The sequence below is a fragment of the Larus michahellis genome, chromosome 1 (assembly GCF_964199755.1).
Source record: "Larus michahellis chromosome 1, bLarMic1.1, whole genome shotgun sequence".
In the NCBI taxonomy this organism is placed as follows: domain Eukaryota; kingdom Metazoa; phylum Chordata; class Aves; order Charadriiformes; family Laridae; genus Larus; species Larus michahellis.
The window spans coordinates 35568928-35584094 of NC_133896.1; the positions used below are offsets into that span (position 1 = coordinate 35568928).

Here is a 15167-nt window from a genome sequence, read left to right on the forward strand (position 1 = left end):
TTTGTATATTCAGATATTGGTTCAGCTTTTCCATTAGTTTACATTAATGTCTTGTAATTTAAACCCTGGCGTGAATCTCGCACTACAAATGAATACTGTACTTTGATATTGTTTGCATGGCATGGTATAGATAACTTTATCCATAATAGACAGTATGTCTATGTTAAGGAGATAAGACAAGATGGTAATTTATATTGACATACAATCACTAGTTGGGTCAGGGTGAGTTTGCGTAGTAGAATGAGCTCCCTCCAATTGCGTCCAGTCGCCTTGATAATGAGAAACGGTATGAATGTTTAATTTATTCATTTCTTTCCACTCGGAAGGTCAAAATGAACTGGTATCTTCATTTCTGTTTCTATAAGTTTTCAAATGAGTTTTACTTTTTGGTTTTCAAGTAATATTTAATTTGAAATATCAGAAGAACAGAATTAAACTCTAGGTGTCTATACAAAGTTAAGAGAATGAATAAAAGATAAATTCAGTTCATTGTAAATTTCAATAACAACAGTCTAATTTTAATGCAGCTTAACTATTTTAGAAGTCAATTGATGGTCGAAGCCAATGTTACTGTAAAGCAGAATGAATGAAAGCAATCATCCTTGTGGTGACTGGGACTGATGATGACGTTTTTGAATTTATCATGCGATTAGAAAGGCAAAGAATTCTCTCCTTCAAGGACAAGAAATCTTAAGCTGTCAACAGGTATATCAAGTTCTGTTCACAAAATCGGAGAAGGTTATGGCATGCTTTCACCTTACTTAAACAAAAAAGGATTTAAAGAACTAATTAATTTCCAGCAAAAATAACTGATCTGAACTATAAATGACTGGACTGTTTAAGGAGTAGATAAGCAATTTAAGAAGTACTTTGAATTCTAGGACTTGGTTGTGGCTTAAAGCCAGGCCTCCTTTGCAAGACCGGTGCTACATTAGAGTTAGGATTCTTCCCGGACAGCATGTGCTGCAACAGGAGCTCCACCAGCCCGTGAGATGGAACAGCATATCCCCATCTGTTGCTGGCCAGCTGTCCTGCATATCCCCCTCCTTTTCAGGAGATCAGCCTGACAGCCGTAGTTATGCTCTTGAGCCATCATGCAGCTGAGCTACAAACATGAATCAAAAGGGGAAGGCGCACTTCGCAGTTGTTTGCCTGTCTAGAATTCAGTCCCTGGGTGTGCCGAGCTTTCTAGCTCCCATCCGGAAAAAAACACTTAGCACGTGTTTGTGCCACTGAATCACTGGAGTGTCTTTTTCCAGAGAGAACCATACAGTCCTTGTTACGAGAGATAAAGAGATTGTTTGTTGAGGTTTGTTATAGAGAATATTGTTGGAAGGAATGAGTGCTTTCCTCGTAACCACCAGTTTACAATGCTTAGTAATTAACAACCTATTTTATATTTCATAAAATTTACCATTGGCTTGTGTCAAGAGAGCTCTCATCACTGTCTCTAAGGACTAACTACCACATTTGGGAATAATACTCTCCCTTTTTCAGAATGGTTAATTTTGCAATACGTTCAGGAAATAATCTTGACAGTGACTGCAAAATGTGGCAGTCCACACAGTGTCTTTTGAAATCCAGACCTGTGGGAGAAGGATAAAGTACAAAGAAAACACCTCTTTATTGTTTGTTCTGAGAGAAGGGGATGGTGACATGGCTGCTAGGATTATTTGAGGATTTCTAAAGGAAGGGTGGTGGGATTTTGTTTGGTTTTTTTCCCCCCTAGGTTTCAGGCAAGGTTCAACGTTAGGGAAGTAGAATGGAATACAATTCACCGTTGGTGGATTCACCTTAAAAACATGCATCATTAAAGAATCTACTTGATCATTTCTTTGAGTGGCTCCTCATCCTTTTATTGTGAGAAATAGCAAGTAGTTTTTACCTACTATCCTTCTCGGCATCATTCAGTTTTCACAGTGTCACAGACATAGAACAGCAAGAGTATGTGATTGATGTCGTTACATCATCTTTAGATTGATGGGAAGAGACTTCTCATGCATTCCACTTTATTCTAGGCGGCTATTTGTGGTGGCTGTATGAAGTGTTAATTCACTTTTCCATTCTCCCTCATTGCTATCAGATTCATTAAAGCTGAAGCGCTTGCCCTGGTTTGACAGTAAACCTCATGTATTTGTGAGAGAGCGTGATAGAACGGATATTGCAAAAAAGGGATGCTCATTAGATAACATAGTGTGAATGTTTTTGGCTTGGTCTTTGTGTTTGTTTTGCAGCCTGCACTTCCTTGGGAATGCAGACATGGAGACATGCTGGTGCAGCCTGGCTACCCAGGTTGCTGGTGGAAGGGAAGCCCCTGGCAGGCTGCACGCAGCAGCCAGCGCTCCCAGAAGTTAGGAGGTAACTCGCACACATGCCTACGCTGCTGGCTGTCCCTTGCCTGAAGACACCTGAATTAGAGCACCAGGAGAAGAAAAACTTAATCTACGTTCTAGATGGCAGGTTGATGTAACTTCATCCTGAGGTCATTATAACTTCAGCTGATGGCCTGATGGTGGTGTGCAACTCAAGCAATCTGCACTGGTAGTGTGTGTGGTCGAGAGAAGGAGGCAGAGAAGTAAAACTAGAACCGTTGATCTGTGGGAAAGAAAGTCTTTTTGAGCCCCTTAGGTTTTATCCCTTTGCACAAAGGGAATGATGGCAGGCATCATTGAAACATGCAGTAGAAAGACAAAAAGACTGAGGAGGTACCTGGCATGAAGACAATATGAAGTATATGACTGTACAACATGAAGAAGGCTCCATGAGAGGCAGACAAAAAAACCTTCCTTCTGGTGTTTTCTGTAATAAGACAATTGAGATGGGGCTACAAGAAGGAGAATCAGCTCTTTTTGAGCATGGTTATCTAAGCTTAGCTGCTCAAACGCAGAAGTCTTTAAGATGTGAGAGGGAAAGCCATCCTCCTTCTACCCAGATAGTTTTATAACAACCACTCATCTTAAGAGTACAAGTCAACACTTGAAAAAATCTGTTTGAATGAGGGCAAAATTACACCTTCTGCAAATCAGAAATCTAAGCATAGTCTGAGGAGGAAGCAATTTTTCATTTTATGCACCTTCATACCCACAAAGCAGGCATTTAAAATAAAGATATTGAATAGTGAAATAAAGAGAAATGGAAAAGGGAGAAGAAATCCCACCTAATGACAAATCAGGAATCTTTAAAAAGTCTTTTAACCAAATCTGGCGTTACAGACACTTTAAATCACTAGTCATAAGTAGACCATCACTGTACTAAAATATTGGTATAATAAAACAACCATTTAAGTGCTTTTGGGTGTCTATTTCTGTATCTTAACTGGCTTGAATTCATTCTTTATTTTTTGTAAGACTTTTCAGAGAGCGTGAATTGAGTTTTAGTATCACTGTGATACATAAAATTACTGATATGTCCTCGAATTTAAATTCCAAATGAGTCATTTTTATCTTGGAAATAAGGAAAAATGGTGAGCAGGAGTATAATTCCATAGAGTAGGAATCTTTGCTTTAGTAATGAACCCTATTCACATATTATTAGGAAACTAGTTTGTATTAATCAGTATGAAATACACCATTGGAATGAACATTAAAATTTTTTGCTTAGTAATTAATCTCTGACTTATGAGGAGGACTTTCTATAATGTATGAAATTATTAAAGAGTTAATTACAGGCTATAAAAAAGCCTTGTGGGATGCATTGCATCCCTCACATAAGACACATTGTTTTCTGTCCCTCAGTAAGTACTTTATTTGTTCAAAGTGATCCCATGATATTAATTTTTGACTTGTCAAGAATGATATAGATCAACAGTATGTACTAACATCTGGCTGCACAGTGCAGCCGAATTACTCGTGCAATAGCAGTAAGAGAAGAAAATGGCAAGCAAATATACATTATTTTAGGCTCAAGGGCCCAGTATTCTTATGCAATGCTGGTTAAACAGACTGACTAAAGCAGAGACAGTCTGAGATGTGTTAATATAGGAAAATGTAATTAGTTCCAGAATAAAAGTTAATGTAATTCAAGCAGTATATATAAACTGAGGAAAATAGTGCTAGCCCTGGGCGTAATCACATCATACTGTAAGGCTGATGATTTGCTGGGTATTATACAGTTGAAATAGGAGATTCAAAGAGAAATTACAGAAGCAAATCCTTCACAAGTAGAAGTATTATACATATCGCAATGAAATATATCAATGACAGAAATGCAGCTTCATTAATTCTTGCAACTGTCCTATCAGATGAGTCACCAAATTGCTTCTGTAGAATGGGATAACACTTGGTATCTATTCTTGAGGAGCATTTCATTTCTAAAAGAGAGGTGTCTGAAGGGCAATTTAACCTTAAGTTCATAGAAAAGTAGGTATGCATTAATTTCCTTATTCACTAGGGAAATGTCTCTCTGTAGCTAAATATAAGTTCCTCATCTCTCTTTCCGTGCTAACGGTAATAGTGCAGAAGTTGAAACTGTTTTTCCTTGTCTGCTAATCCTCAATTAAGAAAATTAACTTTCTTCTCTCTCAGGTATCACTTTATCTATGTTTCTTTCCCTCCCTCGCTCTTTCTTGCACGTTTTGTTTCTCTCTCCCTTTTCTTTCTCTTCCTTTGTCTAAATACACACATTCACGTTGTCCTTATCTAACCAAGATACTACTAAAGCCGTTTTTCCAGATGCCACACAGCTCAGTGTGTGGGTATCTGGTAATAGAAGCCAGTGTCATGAAGGAGTTACTGGCTTTTTATATGAGACACGAAATGTCCACATGAAGTACAGCGTGTCCTGATGTCTGTATCCTGATGGCCACCTGTACGGGGGCATCAGATTAAAAAACATTGCTGATGAGTGTGGGGGCAATTTTAAACTGGTGAGCTAGATCTTTGTCTCTGAGGTATCTCAATGTGATATCTCAAAATGGCATGTAAGAGAGAGGCGTACTTTCACATGAAGGCTTACTTCCACTATTTCCTCATTCTTTTACGAGGACAGTGTCTGAACTTGCTTTCAGAGCATTGCTTGTTTATTTATTCCTGGTAAGTACTACGATTTCTGAAATATGTTGACTCTGTAATGAATTGGAAAGAGGATTTTTCTGAACCTGTAGCATGAGTCAGAAGTGCCTGGCTACCGACATTCATCCACTTCTTGATCTTTTCTTTTGTTGCACAGTATAAACAGTACAAACGTGATTCTGCCTACTCAGAACTGAAAAGGTTTAGCCAGCATTAGAAGTGCTGGGTTTCCAGAAGATCCTCATCTCTTTGTAGACAATATTTCTGGGAGAAGACATCAGGGAAAAATCTGAAAGCAGTGCAAGTTGTAAAAATTACTTTGCATTAGTTTAATATTGCCCCAAAGTTACCTGTTGTTCTATCAGCACATTTTCTTTAAATTTTTATGCTGAATTTCATCTTTTCTTCAATTTATTTTCACCTTGATTTATCTTTCTTCTATCAAATTCACATGTCTATATATTAATAATGAGAAGTGCCTTACCTATTTAAAGAGGTATTGGGATAAAATGCAATTTTGTTTCGTGGAAATCCCAAAGATACATCCGCCTTTTCCTGGTTTTGGTAATCCTAACATCTTTATGAATAGAGAATTCAATTTTATTTTTTTCCTATGCCCTGTAAGTGAGACAGTCCATTAAAGATAAATGGATTGATGCTATCATGATATAATAGTCAAATATTAATACATTCTTCTAGCCGAAAGCCTGCTTTACAAAATTCTCATTTCAGCATCTAATATCATGTGCACACCTGTAATACTAATAAAAACTATTTTATTGCAGAATTAGTGTATTGCGCAGACTAACAAACAGTCATGGAAATACTTGAAAAAGTAGCAGCAGGCCCAGCTTCAGAGAAGCAATTATTTACTGTGACTTTCTTTTCAACTTTTGTCACGTGTGATTCTCACGAGGTTTCTTTTATTACCCTGTGCAGTTGCCATAATAACAGCATGTCTGTTGTTGGAAACCTCAGGCTGTATTTGTCACAGGCATACCATGCAAGTAGGAAAATTGTACTTAAGCCTCGACATACTATGGCATGACTTTGTTCATTTATCTGGAGTCAGCCAGCTGAGGGTGGTTCAGCACATGACTCTGTTAGTATAAAATTTACTTCCTCGTCATTTTTGATGGATCATTAATTACCCCTGTCAGGTAATAGCAAAGCGTTTTGTAGTTTAAGTCCCGCAAAAAGTTTTGTAAAATGTAGGGTTATTTCTGAGGTACCGTGTGTGGAATAAAAGTAAAATAAGACTAGTTTTATTTTGGTATGGTTTCATTCCTTTTGATGTAATTTCCAGTGTTTGTCAGTGTGCTTTAGTTGCCTTGTTGCTCACATTTCATAAAATGCTACATATCATATGTAATATGCTTAAATTGATTTTTCTACATATAAATCAATGTCTTGGATATGAAATACTCTGATCCTATTCTTCTTTTGAGTTATCAAGGTGAAGTTTCATGTATGTCCTTAGAAAGAAAATTCTAGTTTTAAAATTGGAAAGTAAAGTGGACAGCATTGCTGCTTGAAGAATTCTGAATTAATAGAAAATTTCTAAATAAGATTCTTTTGCTTCTTCATAAAAAGAAACCATAAGGAATTTAATCATATATAAGTGCAAAAATAATTCTTTCTAAATGCTATTTTTTCTTATATGACAAAGTCATGAAGAAAGGATGAATGATGGAAAATGGGATTGCCAAAAGCAAATTGAAACACAGATGATAATATGAAACATATAAGTATTATCCAAACTATTAGAATAGACGGAGGAAGGGTTCATCTATGTATTTCATTGCAATTAGGCTATAGCCTAGTTCAGTGCACATAGGAGATATTTGTACCCTGATGTGCAGATCCTTGTTTCTCATCTGGAAATCTTTTCAAGTCAGAATTTTAGAACTTTTGGCAATTTTCCAGAAATCTCAGATATGTCTGTTTTGGATCCACAGTGGTCTCCTGCAGCTCGGTACCTGAGACTCTCTGTTTCTTTGTCATATAAAACAGATGCTCGTATTTCTGCCCAGAAAATCTCAGGCAGAAATATGTCAGGCTTAGGCGGCTTTAATCTGAAATCTAGATATTCAACTCATAAACGCTCAAAAGTCGTCTTTAAGCCTAAAGCTCCTGTAATGTTTGGGATCAGTTGATGGTGAGAGCTATACAGATGCAGATGTGTTTGCTTTCAAAATACACTGAATTTTTTTAGTTTCTGTACGAGAAGCTTGGTCAGTGCCTTGCAAACACAGAAGCAGGTTCCTATTGCCTTACACCCTAGCTGTACTGTGTTACTTTGCACAGTGTAAGTTTTCTACAGTTTCTAAAAATGAGTCGTCTTTTTGTCATGACATGAGTTGATTACTCAGAAATTGAGATTCATGAAATAACTGGTCAATTTTAAAAATAATCCTTTCTGATTCCTCATTTAAAGTTTAATTTTTGAGAGCAATTCTTTTTTCCGGGGTGGCTTTTTTTATTTATTTGCATGAACAGGTGAGACAGACGTGCTTCAAAGAGAGCATGAGTCTGGAGAATTAATTCCTAGGGGTTTAAAATCATATTGATTTTGTTTGTTTAACTATTTCAATCAATATCTTTTTCTTCAACTGCTATGGCATCAACATTAACATTTCATGTGACTTCTGTCTGAGAGACATGTTGGGGGAAACAGAAACTCGTAGCCCCAATTTCATATAGATTTAATTGTTGGAAACTGCTATTAAAGGAATCTGTGCAAGGTTTTACATAATTTTGTTCCAATAATAAAGACTCGTTATTTTTTCCCCTCTTTTTTACCCCCTTCTGTGTGTAAGACCTTTAAAATTGAGGGAAGGAAAAAGGTTTATGATAGATATTCCTATCATCTGAGCCTAGTTATAAACTCCTCCGTTCTTCCTCTCTAATTTGATTCAGGACCTGATTGTTCTAAGATAAAAAACAATCCTGCTGCTGAGTTTTCTTCATTGTAGCTGATCTTGGCTGTGCTCACGCTACTCTGTTAGCCAGCGGTATTTTGGAAAAGGGGATCAAGTCTGTTATTTCTTGCACGAAATAATGAATCTGATCATTGCAAAGAAACAACTGGGTGTATGCTGGATGCCAGGGAACAAGCTAAAGAGTAAGAAAAGGGTTACAGAGAATAGAAATTATTTTATATTCACTTCTAAAACTAGCGTTTAATGAGACCACTTGATGAAGAAGGTATAAACTGTTAAAATTTTGTGTAATTCTGTGTGGATAAATTCTATCAAATAAAACCCAGCAGTTTGGCCCAGATCTACATTGTTTCCTAAATCTGTTGAATGATTTCACAGTTGAAAGCTGTTTGGCGTGACAGTTCTCCAGAAATGCTGTGGCATTCTGCTCTGGTCAGCTGAGGTGAGAACAGCTCTCGGAAAAAGTGCTGCAGGGTGTGACAGCAAGCCACAGATAGTTTTTTTTAAAATACCTGTGACTATACTGTACTGTACAAAGGACAGATACCTTAATTATTTGTGTGAAAGCACAGAATTTTTCTCTGGCTTGACTAGAAAAGAGCAGAAATGAAGAAGCAACTGAAAGACCACGGAAAGAAGCAAACCCTACTGAGAGGGGAGAGCCAGGTGGTTCTTTTCTAAGAAGTGCGTAAGGTTATACACGTTACTGAGCCTGCCCACATTTTCTGGCCTAATCCTTCCCACCTCCTTGCATGACTTAACTCAGACTATAGTACAGGCAGGGTCAATGAGGGTGAACCACAACCACTAGTCATGAGGCTAAAAGGTGACCTTGTTCTGCTGTGATGCCAAATATTTCATCTGAAATCTCAGCTGAGTCCTTCTGCGATATCCTTGAGTGTGAGCACAGATATTAAAATACTGGAGAAATAAAAGACAGCTTAAATAAGATAAATGTGGTGATACAGAAGGCAGAATGGATGACAAATACAATCAAGGCTTCCAAAAATATACATGCCATGCTAATCCCCCCAAATGCTTTCTTGTTTTGTTCGTGGCAACTTTTTCTTTTTTATGAGTAAATTCTACTTTGGCACAGAAAATATGCTAATCTGCTCCTCTTCCCGTGTCTTTTAGCAAGCACTTGCTCGTGGTGCAAAATACAAAGAGACAATAGCTTGGGTAGGGCTGAATGTGTGGACTTTGCGTGTATGATTTCAGCCAAGTGACGTATAACACCAAAGCCAGCATTGATTTTATTTTTTTCACTAAACCCTTACATTTTGGGATGAATACTGGGTCTTTTATGGATTGCATCTTTCATTTGCAACAAGTAAAAGAAAGAGGTTATTGATACATCGTGATTTCAAATTTTCAAAATCGGTATGTCGTATTTTTCTAGTAGAAGAACTTGGACATTGGATTTCCACTTTTCTGCTTCCCCTGAAGATGGAATCTGTTGAATTTAGAATAATCAAAAAGTTAATCTTTGCCTAGGAGAGAGAAATAATGTAGGTTAAACTATAGAGAGACTGTTGCTATCATATAATCAACAAATTAACACTGCTACTAGGCTTCATTCACTCTCAACTGAAAACGTGATTTGGCATTGAAATTGCCAAGTTTACACTGTAAACAAAGGGGAATATTTTTGCAAAGTCTGAAACATTAGCTTTAACCTTTTATGGTTGCTCATATCACTAAAAATTCCCCTCACCTGAAATGTTGTTTTAATGCTTTTTATCTCTTTTTCAGCTAAAAAAGACTTATTATTGTTCACCCTGCAAAATATACGCATCTGTAAATCCTGAATGAGTGTGCTAGATCAAATAGGAAAGTTACATTTAAAAATCTGGGTGTTTTTTTTTCTTTTTGAAAGAGAGAGTGAGAAACAGTGTTTCCAAAATAACCTTTTTCCCATTGAGTTCAGGTTATTTGCGTAAATAAACCTTTGACGCTTTTTCATGAATATGGGAAAACAAATAAATTAAAAAAAATATTTTGAAATTTGGGATTCCCCACTACTGCTCTCCTTTTGCAAAGTTTTGTGCAGAGTCTCATTTTTTTCTGTATCCCTCGATTTTTCCAGAGAAACTTCATGGTATCACTGCACTTAGAACACTTAGATTCCACTGCCTCCTTGCTGGTAGCCTGCCTGTTGTTTTTTAATCTTTGTACACCACTCTAAGCACAGTGTCACCACAATAAACACTTTAAAAATGCAGATAGATTAAATAGGTTTTGACATTCGCTTGTGCAAAAGGCAGTTTTAAAGGGCAAAAATAATACAGTGTTAAAGACCTTGCCATTGAGAAGCATACGTATTCTCTCACACTGAAGACCAAAAGAGGAAAGAAGCAGCTGATAGGCAATATATTCTACAACATTCCCACTCATCACTGGATTCCCTTAATGGAAAAAATAAAGATAACAAAACTGATCATATATAGGCACTTAAATGGAGAGCTTTTCATGGCTGGAGAAAATGGTCTTGATTGGTATTTGCATTAGAGACATGTATTTGGCCAGTTATCATCATTCCTCAATTCGCTACAATAAAATTTGATACAGAAAGGAGTATACGCTTCATATGTAAGCTTGATATATAAGCTTCATACATACATGGTAATAAACATAAGCTTATATATAAAGTTCAGTAATCAGAACCTCAAAGAGCAAGATAGTAAAGGCCCTTAAATTTCTTTTCCTAGTTGATTCAGAATGATAATGTTCTCTTTTTAGCATGGTCAGAAATGCCCCAGCTTTTACTGTGCTGGATGTCTTACTCTCGTTGGGGTCCATTCAGTAACCAAGATGAGGTCATTTGATAGGTCTGGACTGTTCTACATTTTTAGAGGTTACCTGGTCAATAGGGTATCGCACTATTGGTTGTGTTAAATGGCACTGGCACTTCCTTTTTAGGAATTCACTTACTCAATGATTAGAACATTACCTAACGTTCAGGTTTGTTTTCTGTCCAAGTAAATTCTAGCTAACATCTTTTCGATTTCAGGAGGGTACTTCAGTTGTGAGACTATTCAGGAGGACATTGTCAGTCCATCTTGATAAAATTGTCCTATGTTGGAGGCAATAATCTCTTATTCTTTGGCCTGTGAAAATGCAAGTGTTAACAAAATTTAGCTTGAGCAGAAGAAATTGCTGCTTTGGGCGTGGATATATAGAATTCAGATTTTCCTGAAGTGACCATCCTTACGCTACAGACTTGTTAGCCACCCGTAACCAACAATCAGTATGAAAAGGTATTGAGCCTAAATGTTTTGTTTGAAATAGAAGTGGATGTATGTGCGTTCTTAAGATCTTTATTGAACTGAGACATGAAAGGCTTGCCTAAAATTACAAGAAAAGTTTGATGCAGAATGAGAGATTGGGTCCAGGTCACCTGAAAGCTCAGTCATTGCCTTGACTGGAAGACTATGCTTCCATGTCAGGCATGGAGTTAAAAATTGTCAAGTGTATACTTAATACTATTGGTACACTTATACGATAAATATAGATGATAAAAAAATCCATCATTGAGATGAAAGAATAAATACAGTGGAATCTACTAAAAACAAAGAACTGCAAAAAAGGAAGAATTAAATGTGTCAATCAACTTGACACATACCAATCAACTCATACTGGAGTGGAAGTATGTTCCAGGGTGAAAGAGCTAATGTACACCTTGAAAGACTTAATACATCTCTCTGCTTCATGTTTCCCGTCCTGTGTACATCAACCTATTTGTAAAATAAACATCGTACTTCAGAAAGGCTGCATGTTTTTCACATTCAGCTACTCAGCATGGATATCCAGAAGAAACAAAGATCTACAATTAGTTATCATATTTAAATTTATCTGTATGTCACACTCTTCTGTGAAGTGTAATATCCTGAAATGCACATAATACTACTATTTTGGATAGTGTTTTTTTGGTAAAATATGTCTTTCTTTGTAATTGAGAAGGATAAAGACTCCATGTCAGGTTGATAGTAGCCGTTTTACATAAGTCCCATGGTGCAAATATGCCCTAGAGCCGTCTTTGCTGTGCTTAAATAAACACTTTCTTGCAAGTGCTTTGCTAGCAATTAACAATGATTTTGTAGTTACTTGGCAGGAAACAGTAGAGTGATATTACATTATTTCACATCAGAGCAGGTATGTAAGATATATTAGAGCAAATAAACCAGTGCTTTGCCCAGTTAACAGACAAAAGAAAGCATTTTCTTAAAGTAGGGTGTAGCTGTGCATATCTTCATCATAAAGACTTGTAGATATATAGTGTATGTAAAATATGTAACTCTAAATTAATTTTTCCTTATATAATTATGGAGGAGGGACAAGCACAACTTTATTGTCTAGCTCATGTCAACATCATTACTATTTCTAAGTAATTTTCACAATTTGAAATTATTTTTTGGCATTATATAATCGTTATGCACAAAGGATATTGCATGTCACCTTAGGTTTTTTAGAGAAAGATACTATTTGTAAAGTTTTTCTTTCAAACTATGTTAACTTGAAAGTAATTATGCTTTTATTATATTTTTTTTTTTAAAATCATAAATACTTCTAGGGTAGTTGTATTAAAGTATTTGTCTAACAAACCTTGGAGGTGTTCCTCATGCATAAGCCAAACTACAGTGAATTTCAGGTAGCAATATAAAAGCTTTGATGAGGGCAAACGTGGGTGATTCAAGGCTCGGGTAAAGGTTAGAGTAACCTTTTACAACACTTTCTTAGGGGCAGCCCATAGCAATGAAATACGCAGATAGATGAAATATATTTTTCAAGAGGGTTTTTTTTCTTGATCTTTTAAGGAGTTGGGATAAACAGGAGTGTTTATAAAAGGCCAATTTATATTAGGTGATCCAGCCACTGGTCTGAAATACATGTGCTATGCATTAACTAATGAGTAATCATTCAGTCTTATCCTTGAGTCTACCAAAGTATTCCTTTAATATCTATTTTACATGTAATTTTATCCTACATCTGTGTTTGGCTGCTCTAATAGTACAAAACCAGTATAACCAAACAAGTATTCTGAGTGCAGAGCTTCAATCTGTTCATTTTATGCCTAAGAAAAATTCAAGAATTACAGTACTTGTTCTATTTAAAACAGGTTTAATCTTTTATTCTTGAGGGACCTGTTTTGGTTTGGGTTGTTTTTTTTTTTTTTTCCTTCAGTGAGCACTCATGCTTAAATTTGCAGGAGATAGATACATAAAAATGCGCTTGTTCGAAACCACCACCTGCATGTTCAAATGTGGGGTGTGCAAAGTGTCAGAAATACATAAAAGTTTGCTATCATTAAAAATCAAACTTTTGCATTCTGTTCTGTTGCTTTTCTGCAGTTTTACTGAACTGACAGATTGTAATGTAAGGAATCCCCACTCTGTCTCTTCCAGAAATACGGCTGAAGGAGTGTACCTTAGAAAATATTTTATTCATTTATGTACAGAATTTGTACATCACCTTTACATTACTATGTTGTTTTCATTTGAATAATCGTAAAAAAATCTATGAATTAGCATATAAAAAAATCCTACAATAGTCTTATTTAGGGATGGTGCTAGAAAAGATTAAGATTTTTCTTTGACTGGTGGAAAATTAAACAGTACTTTGTGTTAAATTACCAGTTAAAATACGCACAGTTATCATAGGTAATAATAGCTATTTCGTAATCTACATGTACCGCAAATGTATGCGTGACTTTATAGAATGCATATGCCCTACAAGGCGGGTTTAGATCTGGAAGCTTAGATATAGAAGCTCAAGCCAATTGAAAAACTCAAAAATAGCCAAAACTAGACAATATCACATGTGCTTCTCCTCAAAGACCTATTTTGTTTTGCAGAGAAGATGAGTCATAGCTCTGCTCACATTTTGGAGATGAAAACAACACTATTTGCTTCATCCTTTTGCACTCTGATATTTGCTCAGGTTTCCTGAACAGGTACATTCTGTTACCGTCTTTTTTAACTTCCTAAACGTTCAAGGTTTATTAGTGCAGCATCTTTTAATGGTCAGCTTTATTCTGCAGGGGGCAATCACACATTTCCCCACAAAGGGAAGTGCATTCAAATTTCATTTCATAGGTACTACCACCTACATACTTTGTGCATTTTTCTGAGATGCGCAGCCACAGAAATGCAACTTAGGTATGTTTTTCCATCATATGCATCTTTTATCATGTAAATGGTGCAATAAATGTGTGAGGCATTTTACAGACATAGTTTTTGAATCAGTAAATTATACTAGAGAGAAGAGGAAGGAACAACCCGTGCTCTTTCTATACATGAAAGCCATACAGATTAGTTTAGAGTCAGGGCAGAGTTCATTTTACCCAATCTTTGTCTCTTAGTATAAACATTTTGTTGACTGAAGAAATGAGTCTCAACCTATATAACTTATGGGTTGGTGGGGGGGAAAGAGCAAAACCCAAATCGCATGGTTAATATATGAAATGCAAGATACAATGAAAAGGGAATAATAATACTAAGGTTGAACAGAAAACAGGTTTTGTGCTTGAATCAAACGGATTAAAACAAGTACAACCGCCCCTCGGGAACACCTGGCAGTACATCCAGTAATATTTTGAGAGATAAGTGAAATATTGAAAAGTGTGTTTGGAGAAGAATCAGTAAAGAAAAAGAAAATATTCTTACTTAAATCTGGTCATCCCAGAAGGTGGTTGTTGTTTCATCTGCAGCTATTGACTGAGAAAGGATCTAGCTAAATGGCAATTAGAAATATGGATTTGTAGTTCAAATACATCTAAACCCCTTTGAAGTCAGTTGGGCTGTATGCGAAAGTAAAAGTCTATGTATAGGAGGTCTGTGCATAGTCTATGCATACCTATGCATAGGTAGGAAAATAGTTTAAGACTGCAGTAGAAACAAATAAAAGAGATGTCTTTAAAGGTTTTAGAAAAAAATATAAACTCCAGAGTTGGGTGTTTTGTACACAAAGAAAGGTATTATTGTCTTGAAGACTGAAAGAGTAATCTCCTGTGGACTATACACTTTTAGGCTGTGAATCCCAGCATTGTATTGCTTTCTCAAGGAAAAACCTTGAGATTCACAGAACTCCACTGCTGCTTTCTTGTCTTGTTGTCAAGACAAAATGAATAGTTATGTGGTGTACTATACATGTTTTTACACATTATGAACAATTTTACATGTAGAAAATTTGGCTAAACTCTTGGGTTTAAGTGTAA

General features: G+C 36.2%; 1 protein-coding gene across 8 annotated transcripts in view; it reads left to right on the forward strand.

The window, feature by feature from the left end:
• Positions 1–15167, forward strand: part of SLC16A7 (solute carrier family 16 member 7) — an 84010-nt gene that overhangs the window by 22563 nt on the left and 46280 nt on the right. The window lies entirely within an intron of this gene.